The sequence below is a fragment of the Vicugna pacos genome, chromosome 25 (assembly GCF_048564905.1).
Source record: "Vicugna pacos chromosome 25, VicPac4, whole genome shotgun sequence".
In the NCBI taxonomy this organism is placed as follows: Eukaryota; Metazoa; Chordata; class Mammalia; order Artiodactyla; family Camelidae; genus Vicugna; species Vicugna pacos.
Genome location: NC_133011.1, coordinates 5,212,619 through 5,228,806, shown reverse-complemented (window position 1 = coordinate 5,228,806; position 16,188 = coordinate 5,212,619). Strand labels below are relative to the sequence as shown.

The 16,188-nt window shown below is 47.7% G+C and overlaps 1 protein-coding gene across 1 annotated transcript in view; it reads left to right on the top strand.

Moving 5' to 3' along the window:
* Window positions 1-7,166: 7,166 nt before the first annotated feature.
* The window catches only part of CDH17 (cadherin 17), a 94,995-nt gene continuing 85,973 nt past the window's right edge, over window positions 7,167-16,188 (top strand). The window contains exon 1 of the mRNA XM_072949463.1: window positions 7,167-7,254. The gene's annotated coding sequence lies outside the window, so the exon portion shown is untranslated. The remainder of the gene's footprint in view (window positions 7,255-16,188) is intronic.

Here is a 16,188-nt window from a genome sequence, read left to right as displayed (position 1 = left end):
TATAGACACGGCTCGTTTCATCCTCACGGACCACACACCTCCCATCCCCCAACACCACACATCCCACACCACACACACACATCCCACACCACACATCCCACACACACACATCCCACACCACACACACACATCCCACACCACACATCCCACACATATCCGTCCCATAGCACACACACCACACACACATCACACACACACCACACGCATCCCACACTACACACACACACCACATACATACATCCCACACTACACACACACATCCCACACCACACACACACATCCCACACCACACATCCCGTATCACACACCCCACACACATTCGTCCCATACCACACACACCACAAACATCCCACACTACATACACACACCACATGCATCCCACACTACATACACACACCACACACATCCCACACCACACACACACATCCCACACCACACACACACATCCCACACCACACATCCCACACATATCCGTCCCATAGCACACACACCACACACACATCACACACACACCACACGCATCCCACACTACACACACACACCACATACATACATCCCACACTACACACACACATCCCACACCACACACACACATCCCACACCACACATCCCGTATCACACACCCCACACACATTCGTCCCATACCACACACACCACAAACATCCCACACTACATACACACACCACACGCATCCCACACTACATACACACACCACACACATCCCACACCACACACACACATCCCACACCACACACACACATCCCACACCACACATCCCACACATATCCGTCCCATAGCACACACACCACACACACATCACACACACACCACACGCATCCCACACTACACACACACACCACATACATACATCCCACACTACACACACACATCCCACACCACACACACACATCCCACACCACACATCCCGTATCACACACCCCACACACATTCGTCCCATACCACACACACCACAAACATCCCACACTACATACACACACCACACGCATCCCACACTACATACACACACCACACATACCCCACACCACACACACACCACACACATACATCCCACAGTACACAAACCAAATATATACGTCCTACATCACACCACACACATCCCACACTACATACACACACCACACATATACATCCCACACTACACACACACACATCCCACACCACACATACCAAACATATACATCCCACACCGCACACACACATCCCACACTACTCCACACCATACACATTCCACACCACACATACCACACACCCACACTCCACACATGTATCCCACATCACACTCCACACCATACATTTCACTCCACACATTCATACCACACACACACCCCACACCACATACACACATTCCATATATCCCACCGCCCATTACCCCCACACGTATTGCACCCCTCACACAAACCACATACACACTCCTCCACACAGCACACATGTACAATATGCACATACAGCAAACACAACACACATATGACACTCCACACATAACCACATAAGTACCTCACACACCACATACACAAACACACTATTTACACTCTTCTCTGTTCTCCCAGATTCAGTCTTCCTCCTCACTTATATCAGATCTTCCCAGACAAATGACCAGGAGCTCCCCAGCCTCCTAAGCTGAAGGGCCTGTCCGGGACTGTCACCCCAGGGACCCTGCAGCCTGAGCCGGGCAGACAGCCCGGCCGCCGCTGCGTCCTAGGCCGAAGGGTGCTTTGGTCGAGGGCAACACCTCGGGTCAGACAGATCTATCTGAGTTTCCGTCTGGCTTCACCTCCTATAGATGTGTGGCCAGGAGAAACTTCCTTATCCTCTCAGCCTCGGTTTTCCCACCTGTGACATGGGGATGACAAGAACGCCTACTTCACAGTTTGTGCTGAGACCGACATGAGACCTGCAGAAGTCCTCACCCCCAGAGAACTCCGACTACTTCTGCTCTGACCCAGTGTTCCGGCACCTTCCGTCACTCACGTCTCCTTCTGACGGGACTGGGCGCCCAGGCGCCATCAGGTGCTGGGAATATAATGGTGACTAAGACCTTGTCCTGGTCTTCAGAACCCTTGAGAATAGTGAGTTTGACTGTCTCAAAAAACCAAAGAAGGAAGCATTAGAGGTAGAAAGAAAATTAAAAAAACGTAGGAGGATTGTACCTGGAAGGGACTGTATTTGATGTCATCAGATATAATTCAAATGAAGGGAAAATAGTATTAAAATGATTGGACTTGATGTGGAAAAATAAATTGTGGACTATTTAAAAAAATCCATTTTGGGCAAGTGGAGGCATTGGAGAAAAGTTGGATTTTAAGCATCCTATATTTTTGCTTAATACGTGAACTTTTCAATATAGGCAGAGACAAATGATTATGAATTCACTTGGCAAAACCAATGGAGGTCCTGCTTTTCCAAGGTGCTGCGGAGAATATACAGTGAGAGAAAGTGGTCTTGCCTTTAAGAAACTTATGATATGGTTACGATATAATGGTGGAAGGTGGGCATGGTGTGAATGAGGACAACTGCATAAAAACCTCAAATAGGACAGAAGATAAGAAGGGCCTATAGAGACATGTGAAGTAAGGCGGTTGGAAGCTTGGATGGGAGAAATAATTCCTTGCTTGGCTGGTGCAATCATGGAATACTTCTTGGAGGAAGTGGCATCTAGCTTGATCTTGAAGATTACTCAAGATTTCTACAGGTAAGTTTAGTTAAAAGAAAGAAAAAGGGAGAGGTTGGTCTATGTAAAGAAAATCACATGAGCAAGGATAGAGGGGCAGGAAAGAGAAAAATCTGTTTAGAAAAATAAGAGAAGTCCAATTCTGTCAGGAGTTTCTGGAAGGTGTTTACATGAAGTGATTAAACATATGAGGCTTGGAGTCAGAAAAATGTAGTTTCTAATTCTTACTTGTTAGCTGTAGTGGGTTAAATTGTGTTTCTCAAACATCCATGTCCAACTCAAACTGTGACCTTTTTTGGAAATAGAGTCTTTGTAGATGTACTTGGTTGAGGATCTTGAGATGAAATCATTCTGGATTTACAGTGGGCCCTAGATCCAATGAGTGATGCTTTTATAAGAGAAGGGAGAGGAAGAGAAATTTGGACACAGAAGAGACACATAGGGAAGAAGGCCATGTGAAGATGGAGGTGGAGACTGGAGTGATGCAGATGGAAACGAGGAACGTCTGGGACCACTGGAAGTTGCAGAGGCAAGGAGGTATTCCCCCCTGAAGTCGTCTGAGGGAGCATGGTCCTGCCAACATCACAATTTTAGATGTTTAGCTTCCAGAACTGCTAGAGAATATACATCTGTTGTTTTAAGCCACCAAGTTACAGTCACATCAGCAACCCAAGGAAATGAAATACATTGGGTTATTTAGGGCAACTTTAGTCTCTATAAGCCTTAATTTTTTCATCTGAAAAACAAGGATAATACCCATCTCAAAGGATTATCATGAAGATTAAATGTAAAGCGCTTAATTTATTGTCTATCCAAGAGGTGGAGAGTGACTAAACGGGGAGCTGAGATGGGAGCAGCTGTCGGATATGTCAATTTCCAGGCTGAGAAGCTTGGACTTGGTTCAGAAGGCAATGCAGGCGCTTGAATATTGCCAAATAGGGTGTGACAGATCGAGTGGCCCCACTTCGGGACGTGGCCCGGGAGAGCTGACCTGGCAGGAACCCGACTAAACAAGACCAGCCCCTCCCTGCAAGGAGACCAGTGAGGAAGCCTCCAGAAGGCCTGGCCTCGGCTACTGAGCACTGTGGCGGGGCGGAGGGAAGGGCGCTGTCCAGCAGGGGTAGCGTCTATGTGTTCCTTGGGTTTACCGAGTGCACACAGTATCTGGCAGGCTTCAAGGTCTTGCATAAGGAGTGCTCCCAATGCAATGAAGCCTGTCGCCTACAACAGCCAGACAGCAGTGCAAACAACAGAGGGAGGGAGGGAAAGGCAGGAGCAGGGCAGGGCAGCGAGGCCCTGGTCACGATTATATTGGAGTAAGAGTGTGGATTCTGACTCTGACGGCCTCGAAAACAGCCACAAAACGAGAGACCATAAACCATCAGTAATTGTCCCGTTGAACTCCTGAAGCTAAGAGGAAGTAAATGTTATACACCTTTTTGTCTTGTCATGGGACTAGGAAAGTGACGCAAACCAAGGATTTGAGGTTTTTAGCAAAGGAGTGCCGTTTGCCCATGTGACTCTGTATGAGTGTGCGTGTGCGTGCGTGTACGTGTGCCAGAGTGTGCGTGGGTGTGTGTTAGGGGTAGAGGTGGGAAAGAGAAGGTTCCCCGTTAAAGGAAAAGTAGGGTACTGCAATTAGAATAACTTCAAATGTCAACTAGACTCTCATCTTGTTCCACTTTCCAGTATATTCCAAAAATGGGGCTGTTCTCTGTGGGCTGATTTACTTCAGCATCTGCCAATGAAACTGAGTATTCAAGAGGTGCGTGTCCTTTCTGAACCTCAGGATGAGCCATAATTTAAGTTTGCTGAGATCGTGGTCAGATCAGTGAAGACAAAAGTGAGCCTGCATCTTCTGTGGTGCTGACGTTTCCACCGCTTGATTCCAAGCAGAAAAGCTACTTAAAAAAAATTAATTAATTAATTGTCTCATTTGTTTATTTTTCTTATTTATTTATTTATTTAAAAAACATTTTTTATTGAGTTAGTCATTTTACAATGTTGTGTCAAATTCCAGTGCAGAGCACAATTTTTCAGTTATACCTGAACATACATTATATTCAGTCACATTTTTTTCTCTGTGAGCTACCACAAGGTCTTGTGTATATTTCCCTGTGCTATGCAGTATAATCTTGTTTATCTATTCTGTATATGCCTGTCAGTACCTACAAGTTTTGAACTCCCAGTCTGTCCCTTCCCACCCCGCCCCTTGGCAACCACAAGTTTGTATTCCATGTCTATCAGCCTGTTTCTGTCAGGCTTTTAGAAACATGAAAGTTCAGGCGGCCTGAGATTTACTCGCTCAGCCATCACCCAGAGGCCCCAAGGCCGGTGTCTGACTTGCAGAAATTCGACTGCTTTGTGGATAATTTGAAACAGTTTTGGAGGACAAGTTCTTGAATGGTATTTGCAATTTTATTTACATACACATACACTTATACCTACCTACCTACCTACATATGCTTGTATATGTACACACACACATTAACACCAGCCTCATTTAAAGATAAAGAATAATTGTAATACCAATGGCAGATGTTTTAAAATAAATATCTGATGAGGGAAATATACCCTTCACGTGAATGTTGGCAAAACATAACTTTCAGGGGTACCACAGACACAAAGAATAGCAAGTTGTGGGGGGAAGGCTTTAGCTCAGTGGTAGAGCACATGCTTAATATGCACAAAGTCCTGGGTTCAATCCCCTGTACCTCCATTAAAAAAAAAAAACCTAATTTAAAAAAAAGAGCAAGTTGCTAATACCATAAAATGGGAAAATCACAGAGCTCTGAGGAGCAATACTCAACACTCAATCAGCTTTCACCTGATTAAAAAACAATCATTTATACAATGGAATACTACTCAGCCATAAAAAAGAATAGAATAATGCCATTTGCAGCAACATGGATGGACCTAGAGATCGTCATTCTAAGTGAAGTAAGCCAGCTAGAAGGAGAAAGAAAAATACCATATGATATCACTCATATGCGGAATCTAAAAAAAGAAAAAGAAAAAAAAGGATACTATGAACTCAGCTACAAAACAGAAACAAACTCGCAGACATAGTAAACAATCTATGGTTACCCGGGAAAAGAGGGTGGGAAGGATAAATTTGGGAGTTTGAGATTTACAAATGCTGACCACTCTATATAAAAATAGATTTTAAAAAAAATTTCTTCTGTATAGCACAGAGAACTATGTTCAATATCTTGTAATAATCTTTAATGAAAAAGAATAAGAAAACAAAACAAAAAAAGAATCAGATATGCTTGAAAGCAATAGTTTCTTTCTTTTTTTTTTGTAAACATTAGGCCGGACAAGCAATGATGTAGGAGTGGAAATCCTATTTTTAAAAATCCAAAGGAAATTGCCTGTGATTCATCTGTTTGATTAGAAGATAGAGCTGGTGGCTGGCCATCCTGTGTTCCAGTATTGGGAAACAGCAGTGCGAGGAGCTGGGATTATCTGAGGAATGACTGGGCAAAAAGTAGTTCTGAGTTGAGGTGGGAAAAAAAAAAAAAAGTGAAAACAAGGCCTCCAGATGTCTTCCAGACCAGAACCTGCAACACCATGCTACCCCGGGAAACAGGCCGGTGGCTGAGTGGTCACCGTGTGTACAGTGTCACCCAGCGCTGGGGGAGGGCACGTCTTAACTGCCATGTGTGCGTTATCTGAGTCATGGCTAGGACAATGCTGTCTGCAAGGATGGTAGTACCTGATGGTTGTAACTTTGTTAACTGTGCTGGATGGTGAGCCCCAGTCAACAACGGACCACGAGAGGAACTGAAACAGAGACGTTTATTACTCACAGGTCCTGGAGGAGGCACACGGCATGGCGCGCCCTGAAGGGCCGCACGGGGAGGGCCAAACAGAGCAGCAGGACCCTGGGCACACGGCTTTATTAGGGTCCGAGGATGGAGAGCTTTGGGGTTCCTGGAGTAAGGCCAGATTGGTCAATTCAAACAGAAGAGTGGGGTCTTACCTAAGGGGTGTGGAGGAGACTGCTCACAAGGGCCGCTGGGAAGGTCCGATCAGGAACTTACGTTTGCTTGTGACTCCGCGGGCTGTCATCGAGGGCCTGCGCTTGCGGGCGGGGGCTCGGGTCAGTTTAAGGCCTCCCGGAGGTCGGTTGGACAAATAAAAGGGATGGAGAGGCAGCCACCCCTGGAGGCGCTTGCTGAACTCCGGACACTAATGCGTACTGAGCGCTCCTGGTCCCACGGCAGGACATGGCGCCCTGTGCGCTTCACAACACGAGTCCAGTTCAGCGGTTGAGGGGACCTACTCCTTTTTGCACAAAGAGAATCCCAGATGCCGGTTCAGTGCCCTTCCTGCGAGAAGAAGGCTCTGCCGCCTGGGGGCGCCACGGCGCTCGGGCAGCTGCCGCCCACCCCTCCCGCCGCCGCCGCCCAGCTCTCGCGAGAGGAGCTCTTCAGTCTCCCCGCCTGGGTCTCGCCCAGCCTGGGTTTTGTCCCTCCAGCCGCAGCACCTTCTCGACTCTTCCGAGTCCCTCCCGGAGGCGCAGGCTTCTGCCAGGCGAAGGAACTGTGTAAGAGGGATTGGTAAGTGCCAGTACCTCACATCCAGGGAACGCCGAGCTTGGAGTTAAAAGCCTTGGATGCAAGCCCTGGCTTTGCTAATTAGTAGTGAGCCTTAAAATCCTCGTATATAAAGTAAGAAAAATGACACCAACCTCGCAGTGTTTTTAAGCTGACGGAGTAAGTACAGGTGCTATGTAATCTCTAACGATAGTCAAATCTCTACAGGGCTGTTAAAGTGCCATGCACATGTGAGGCGGCATTAGGGCTTGTTTGCACATCGGTGGCTTCAACAGTGTTGGAGGGACAATTTCTGGTGTAGGTCAGACTGGCACGTGGAGAAGATCTTACACAGTAGGTGGGTCTCTCGGTGTCCGCCCCCAGCGCACACCTGGATCACCCCCCGCCCCGTCCCCCGTGTAGACACTTAACTGCTTTGTTGACATACTGGACTGGTCTTGATCACTGTCCCTTGGAAAGTCTAAAGCCAGTTAAAAAACGTTAGCAGTTGGGGAAATGCCAAACCCGGTCTCCTCTGGCAGCAAAGGAAGTGAACTTGTAATTTGATTTTCTTTATTGTGTCTTTGAGAATCTGTACAGACTGGGCAATGAGAAATGCTATTTTACGTGTTGAAAATGAGGACATTTGACTCATAAAAACAATCAGATTGATAGTGACCTTGTCCAGTCCCCTGCTTTTGTGCGGAACGGTGCTCCCCACCCAGCAGATAAACAGGACCCCAGGGTTTCACAGGTGCTTCTGGTTATAATTGTGAGTATAGGAAAGAAGACGGAAGTGGACACACACAATCCACCTCCTTGGTGACTGAGAAGGAGGATGCAGACTGTGCAGCTGTGTGAGAGGGTGGCTGAAAAGATGAGATGAAGTGGCCATGAGGAGAGGCGGGGTTCTGGAGTCCAGCTGCCTGGGTTTGAAGCCTGGCTCTGCCCGTTCCCAGCTAGGTGACATGGGCAGGTAACAGTTTCTCTCAGGCTCAGTTTTTTCATTTGAAGAAAGAAATTAAGGTTATCTACTTCTTAGGCTTTTAATGGGAAATAACGAGAAAGGGCATAAAAAGTGCATTGCCTGGCACCTGAAGGAAGCTCAGAAACTTTTAGTGATATTTAATTAGTTTCTTTATTCAAATGAAAACCAAGAGCCTTCAGAGGCTAGTTCTAGGAGGAATGTCTGGAAGTAAGGAAGGGGCTCTGTAACAAGGGACTGTCCTACTCTGTTGTCCTAAATTGTCATCTTCCCCTTGGGTAGTCAATGCCATTCTCTTGGGTAATCCAGCCTGAATGCCCTGGCCAAAGGGTGGACCAAACTCTTTGTCAAAGGAGTTCCCCTTCGTGGCTGAGAACAGGCTAAAAATTTCAACAAGCCTTTATTAACCTCTGAGGTTGCTAAGCAGCCTGCATTCTGCGTGTCAACAGTGTGGTCTATAATGGCGGAGGAGATTGGCCCCCAGCCCCTGGGGGTGTATGTTGGGGGCATATTGTCTCAGCCTTCTTGCCTGGATTTCTTGTTTCCAAGCTTCCAAGCTTGCTTCCAAAAGAGGACTCCAAAAGAAGTTTCCCCCCACGGGAACTATCTCCTAGATATCTCGAAATCACATCCCAGAGAAGAATATGCCTCCTCTGCTCTCTGCAATTTAGTGTTTTCCCTCTTAATTCTTGTTTATTGAGTGAGACACAGGCATCTTCCTTCCCTAGGTGCCTGGCCCCATGTGTTTCTTCCCCATGTTAGGTGAGACCCTTGCCCTACTGCAACATGAGAGTTTATCCTTGAAAGTCCAGCCTCAATGCCATGTGCCAAACCTTTCCCAAAGTGTGCTCTCTGGATCCCTTGTTCTCTGTGATATTCAAATGAGTTATGGTGAAAAGGGAGAATTCCATGATCAAATGCATTCTGGGAAAATTGGGTTATAGAAAATGAAATGAGCTTCTTTTAAAAAAATGTAATAGAATATACATAACATAAATTTACCATTCTAACCATTTTTAAGTGTAGAGTTCAGTGGCATTAAGCATTTTGTGTCGCGATGGCTGTTTTCCATCTCCAGAACTCTTTTTCTCTTTGTAGGTAATCTTTGTCCTTTGGTGATTGGCTTGTTTCACTTAGCATAATGGCTTCAGGAGTCATCCACATTGTAGCATGTGTCAGAATTCCATTGCTTTTTAAGGCTGAGTAGTGTCCCATTGCATGTATCCACAAATGTAGTCCCCATTTTGTTTATCCCTTCATCTATCAATAGACACTTGGATTGCTTGCGCCTTTCTATTATTATAGAAGACACTGTCATGAATATGGGTGTACAAATGTCTTAGAGTCCCTGTTTTCAATTTGTTTGAGCATATACCCAGCAATGGAAATTGCTGGATCTTTTGGTAATTCTGTTTTTAACTTTTTGAGAAATCTTCATGCCGTTTTCCACAGTGGCTGCCCATTTTACATTCCCACCAGCAGAATTTTTATATTCTGTGTTCTGGATGCTAGCTGTCCCTACTGGGTGTGAAATAGTGTCTCACTGTGGTTTGATCTGCATATTCCTAATGATTAGTGATGTTGAGTGTCTTTTCATATGTTTACTGGTCACTTATATACTTTCTTTGGAGGAATGTCTATTCAAGTCCTTTGCTGATTTTTAAATTGGGGTTTTTTTGATGTTGTTGAGATGCAGGAGTTCTTTATATTAATCTGGTATTAATCTTTCATTAGACAAATGATTTGCAAATGTTTTCTCCCATTCTGTGGGTTGTCTTTTCAGTTTGCTTCTAGTGTCCTTTGATACACAAACATTTTAAATTTTGATGAAGTGCAGTTTATCTACTTTTTCTTTTGTTGCCTGTGTTTTTGGCATCATATCCAAGAAATTGTTACTGAACCAGTTTCGTTTCCCTGACACGAAGCAAGCCAAATGCTGAATGGAGAGGTTTGCAGCAGAGAAGGGGTTTATTCACAGGGCAGTCAAGTGAGGACACAGGGGAGTAAGTCTCAAATCCGCCTCCCTGAAGACGAGGGCCTCGGGTTATCTGTGGGATGAGGAAGTGACCTGGTCTGAGGGATGGGAAAGACGACTGGAGGCAAGAAAAAGGTAAAGTAATTGGTGCTCTGTGGCGTATCTGAGTTACACTTCATGGGATGCATGTACAGAAAAAGGCAGCATTAGCGTGATCCAAGGGTGGAGTTTCTGGCCCTCTGAGGTCAAAAGGTCATCCATCAGACACTCACCCAAGCCCTGTTGTATGCTTTGTTGTCTCACTCTGATCTGGGCAAGACTAGCTCTGCTTTCCTGAAAAATGACTTTAGCAACTGTTGCTGTAGAGACCCATACATCAGAGGTGTTGTCTGTAGGGGACAGCTAAAGGAGTCTTGTGATATATTGTCTAAACTCCATGAAGCTCGGAGCTTATGCAATTTGCAAGAACAATTAAGGTGAGCTTGATCGGTGAAGGCAAGTTTAGGATACTATTTATTAAGCAAGTTACAATTGAAGAGATCTAACTGATGACTGCCCTCAGTTTCAAAATCCTTGCTAAATCCAATGTTAGGAAACTTTTTCTTCTGTGTTTTCTTCTAAGAGTTTTATATTTTTAACCCTTGTGTTTGCGTCCTTGATCTATTTTGAGTTAATTTTTGTATGTGGTGTAAGGTAAGGGTACAACTTCATTTCTTTGCATGTGGGAAACCGGTTTCTGGCATCAGCTAGAGTTCATTGGTTAGAAGCAACAGAAACTAAGCTTGGCTAATTATCGGAATAATTCTAGATAGTTCATGGGGACCAAGGGAAACTATGAAAGGTAAAATCTCTGAACGTACAGAATACGGCAAGGATTTAGGAATCTTAGTAACAGGAATTCACAGACTGTTTCTAATGATGCTGTGATCTGAGAGACTTAGCTCCAACAGTCTTGTGTGTGTACTGCCCTGGCTGTCATATTTAGCTGGGAAGCCTGTAGGTGGAAGTGTGTGTGAGTTGAGGATGAGGCAGCAATTGTCACTGAATTGTTTCAACAAACAGGACCACGTGAAATGCAGGGTTGGGGTGGGAGGGAGGAAAGGAGGCAGGAAGTAGTTTCCCAAAGGAAAACCAGAATGTTGTTACACGAGGAGGGGGCAGGGGTACCGGGCAGGCCAGACAATAAATGCCCGGCTACTTTTCTTCACTGAAAACTTTCTTAGATGATGATTGAAGATGCATTGTGAATTCCAAGTAGGCGGGAGTAGAAAATGCAGTGTTTCCCCTACCTGTGTGTCCAAGATACTCCCAGGTGCAGTTTACAGGATTAATGTTCCACAGAACGTGTTTTGGGGAACGTTCTTACGTGCTGATAAAAAGAACTCTGTACTTGTACCATAGCAAGTTCAATCCTGGTTGACTCTTCTCTTCAGTGTGAACATTAGACACAGCTTACATAAAGGGCAAGGACACATGTCACATAGATCCACGCGATAAGCCAAAGTGGGTCTGAGCTCCCCAAGTTGGTGCTGGGAATCTAGGGGTCAGATTCCAGTCAGTCCTCGTTCATAAACTCACAGCTTTAGTGATAACCTCACAGAAGCAGAAATATACTTCATGAATTTTTTTGTATGCGTATTATCTATGTGTTGGGAACAAGTATCTCTGTGACACTGAGATATGAGAAATGACATGTTTAGTTTTTAATAAAATTAAATCTTAGTCCAGCCTTTCTTCAGCCCTTCTTTTAGGTATGATGTTTTTGGGAGACATCCACTCCTTTGGATTATTCATGACGCCATGGGACTTATTCAAGGTCCAAACAGCTGGCCTCGAGGCAGTGGTTACCTTCACCACTGTTATGCTTTCGGAGGCACAGTAGCCCCACTAGGGGCTGGTCCCTTGTGTACTGGGCACTGACACTCTGGGTGGGTTCCTGAGATGCCCCCCACAGTGCTCTTCTCCCCTGACCTCGTGCTCGGCATGGGGCTCTCAGTGTGGCTTCCCTAATCTCTTAGAATCCCACCTCTGCAGGTACCCGCGAAGCCAAACCCAAATTCAAGTCCTCTTGCCCGGTGGGTGGCACAGTGGCAGCCTGGGTAGCCCTGCAGAAGCGCCAGCCCCTCCCCAGGCTCTGGGACTCCATCCCCATTTGGCATCGAATCATTTCTCTGTCTTACTTCAAAGCACCGTCACCTCCACGTCCTCTTCCTCTGGCACTTAGGGATCCAGCACCAGCACTCGGCGTGAGGGGAGTGCAGCCCAGTAATCAGACTTCAGTCCCCTGTGGATCTTGCAGATCCCAGGGCCCTGTCTTCAGAGGGTTCTGCTTCAGTTTCAGAGCAGAGCCCGGCATAAACTCCCAGGACAGTCTGCTCCAGCAGGCACTGGCCTAGACCTTGGGACAGAGGCCTGATGAGGCTCCTGAGGGGTAGAAGGAGCTCAGCCTTTTGAAATGCCATAGAGGGTCCCCCAGCTTCCAAAAATGGACACCAAAGTAGCAACACCCTACAGCTGGTGTGGGTCAATTTCCACGTCCTCGTTAAAGGCACCATGACTCACCTCTGTACAGCTGTATTTTGGAAATCCCTGTAAACACAGAGTCTGGCTTTTGTAGCCCGGCACGTATTGGCAAGACCCTGGCCTGGTGCCTGGTTTGCCAACTCCTGGTGTCTGACAGGACGCCAGCCTGAAGGGCAAGGTTGCAGACAGACACGGGGGCTGGGCAGGGGCCTGTGTTCATGGGCACGGCTTGTCTTCCCCAGGGCAGAGTGGTGAATCTGTCAGTGATCTGGGGATCTTCTGTGACTTTCACATTGGGCACCTGTTTATTTTGTTACCAGCACCCCATCTTCCTTCTTCTCCAAATCCCATGCAGGTATCCGTGTTTCTATCCCTTCACAAATCCTGGTGTTCAAGAAATGAATGACTGTCCACCAGGACCCCAGGACCCGGGGTCCCCTGAGGGCAGGTTTTGTGAGGGGGTGGTCGGGGCTTTGCTGGGAGCCTCTCAAGGCTTAGACTAGTCTTGCTTCCCACAGGGTCAGGCTTGGGGGTGAATGACCCTCAGCCACCACGTGCAGTGAGGTGGGACCAATGAGGATGGGCAGTGGGGATACTTCTGACACTGAAGATGGTGTTTTTTAGAACATGAACCAGGAGGCAGGACCCTGGAGGCTAGGAACAGCCTCAGCTCTTCTGCCGGTGTCTCGTCACTTCCACGCTAGAGGATTTTTCCCTCTAGAAAGTGAAGAGGGTTGGGCTAAATCTATTAAGTCAAAAATAAACATTTACTGAGCTTTAATTATGCACCACGCTGTGTGCTGGAGGGACGTGACATTAAATAAAGCCTGATACATGCCCTTATGATGACAGTTTCCAAGGTCTCCTGATGCTCCGGCATCCTCTGAGCCTGCAAACCGTGCCCGCTCACGGCGGCTCTCGAACACTGTGCTTTCACACGCGCCTTCAGGACGGCGCTGTGAGACGTGTCACCCTTCCCACTGTGTCGGGGTCCAGTGACTTGTCTAAAGACACATGGCCATGAAGCAGCAGAACTGAATTTGAGTCCCGATTTTCTGATTCCCTGTCCTGAGCTCTCTGCTCTGTACCTTGCTGGCTGTGACTCTGCTCTCTCCTCCCAGATTTTCCCACCCAATGAAATCAGAGCTATCATTCGCCAAGCGCTTCCTCTGAGTTGTGCTACACACTTTATCTCATGGAAATCTCGCAGCAATGTCACCAGGTACTACTATTATTGTCATTTTACAGAGGAGGAAACGGGGGCTCAGAGAGGTTGAGCACCTTATACAGAGTCACACAGCTTGTCAGTGGCATTGGATTCCAGGTCTGTCTGGGGCTGCTACACTGCACTTCTGGGATCATGGAGAGAGGACTGGGAGGACACTGGACCCCGTTCTCTCCTGGAGAGCTGAGGGTCGTGTCTCCGGCAGGTCCTCCCTGGCTCCCCCTGGAGGAAGGCAAGGTAGTCAGAGGACCTGAGGAGGCTGGCTGTGAAGAGGCCTTGGTCAGTGCCTCCTCCTGGGTTGAAGGCTCTGAGGTTGGGGCCTTCATGCGGAAATATAACAGACTTCAAGGCCCCAAAATATCCCAGGTCTCAGACCCAGAGTCCCCAGTAGGAGACCATGGAAAGGCAGGAGCTCCCAGTCATTTTCCAGAAGGGGTGATGGGGACTGGCTGGGGCAGATGCTTCTGGGGGTTGAGGCCCTGCCTCTCCCCCTATGCCTGCCATCCTGGGCTCCCTCCTCCTCCCCATCGGGCCCCTCAAAAGGCCTCCCCTCTTCCTGCAGCCTGCCTGTGGTACTCCCTTTGCCCAGCACACTGAGGACAAATTAACCTCTGGCTGGGCAGTGCCTCCATCTCAGGGCTTCCATTTAACCTCATGTCATCAAGGGAAGGCTGAGAAACAGTGGGGTGCAGATGGGGAATGTGGGCTTAAAGGGGACAGAACCAGCTCACCTCGCTAACCATTGGCAGATGAAGTTGGGCCTGAAGCCCCGACCTGGTTCTGGAGGGCAGGGCAACGAGCTGGCCCACAGCTTTGGCGCATGCGTAGTTTGTTTTTAGGTACCTTATCTTACTGACAACAACCTCTCACTGACAGCAACTCGGGGAGGCAGGTAGCCCTGTCTCCGCTCAACAAAGGAGGCGCCTCAGGCTTGAAGAGCTTAAATAACTTGTCCAAGGCTATTCGGCTAGAGGGCCACAGGGCAGGATTCAAACTCCGAACCTCCTGGGACCCTACCTCTGTGGCCCACTGTCCCCTTTCCCCTTCCTGCCACCCTGTAATTTCCCAGTCTTGCAGCGTTCAAAGTAAGGTGGAGTTTGCTGCGTGTGAGTGAAGCCCAGATGGGTCTGAGGGGTGGGGGGCTAGTAATTGATGTCCTAATTGCCGATGGATAGCTGACCCTCCAGGCCAGGATTTTAATTATCCTTCAGGCAGCCATGATAAACTTAGACTCATTTGTTAGCAACAGGAAGTGTGTGGGATGTGCAGGGGCTGCAGGGGGCCCTTTTAAGGTAGCTAGCAGCCCAGAGGAGTAAGAGCAGCTGGGAGATGAATCTGAAAGCTGTGGGCCCCAGAAGAGGTGGCTCTGATGGATGCTGAAGTCATCCTCGGGTGACAGATGCTCAGGGACGAAGGTCATGGCCTCCAGGGAGGTGGGCATGAGGCATGCATCTGTGAGTCACCATGGACTCACAGGCAGGCCCGGAAATCCAGGGACCTGGACCAAGCTGTCACCAGAGCCGCCCTTCCATAAAATACATGATTAATTATGATAAAAGCTTCTTACGAACGTGAGACTCCAAGCTGGGTTTGCAAGTAGCATGAAGAGAAGGTGCTTCACATTCAATTAATTTTTATCTGACCTGCTGATCTCCTGCGGCAAAGCACTGCTCCCGCTGTAAGGATTATGTTCTCTGCCAGGGCCGGAGGGAGGTGCGGCTCAGGGTCCTGCCAGAATGGACAGTGTATTTGTGAGATGTGCAACCCGAGCAGATGGGGGGAATAATGAGCTTAATTGTCCTCGTGCCCACCCCCTGGAGACCTGTGGAGGTAAAATCAAGGCTTTTTTTTTTTTAATCAATTTGAAAGCAAAAGCAGGTGGCACAGTTTTGTTTTTTTAAAGAAAGCGTAATTTTTTAGGAGAAAATTCCCAGCATACAGAGATGTTTTTGACCCTGCAGTGGCAGAGGGAGAGAGGCAGGAACACAGGCCGTGGGTCCCTGACATTCCCTGCGACCCCCAGCCTTATGATGCGCGAGTCTTGATTCTCCCCTCCCCTGCCGCACGCGGTGGGTCAGCGCATGCGCCAGCTGCCTTGCAGCTTGCTCGGGGCTTCGCAGGCAAGGCGGGCTCTGGGGAGAAGTGCCACGTCTTGGGGCGGGATTGGATCACTGCATTGAGCAGCGGATGCTAGTGTGAACCCGGGCTGGTCTCCTGATCTGAGGGCCCAGTACTGACAGGTGGGGGAAG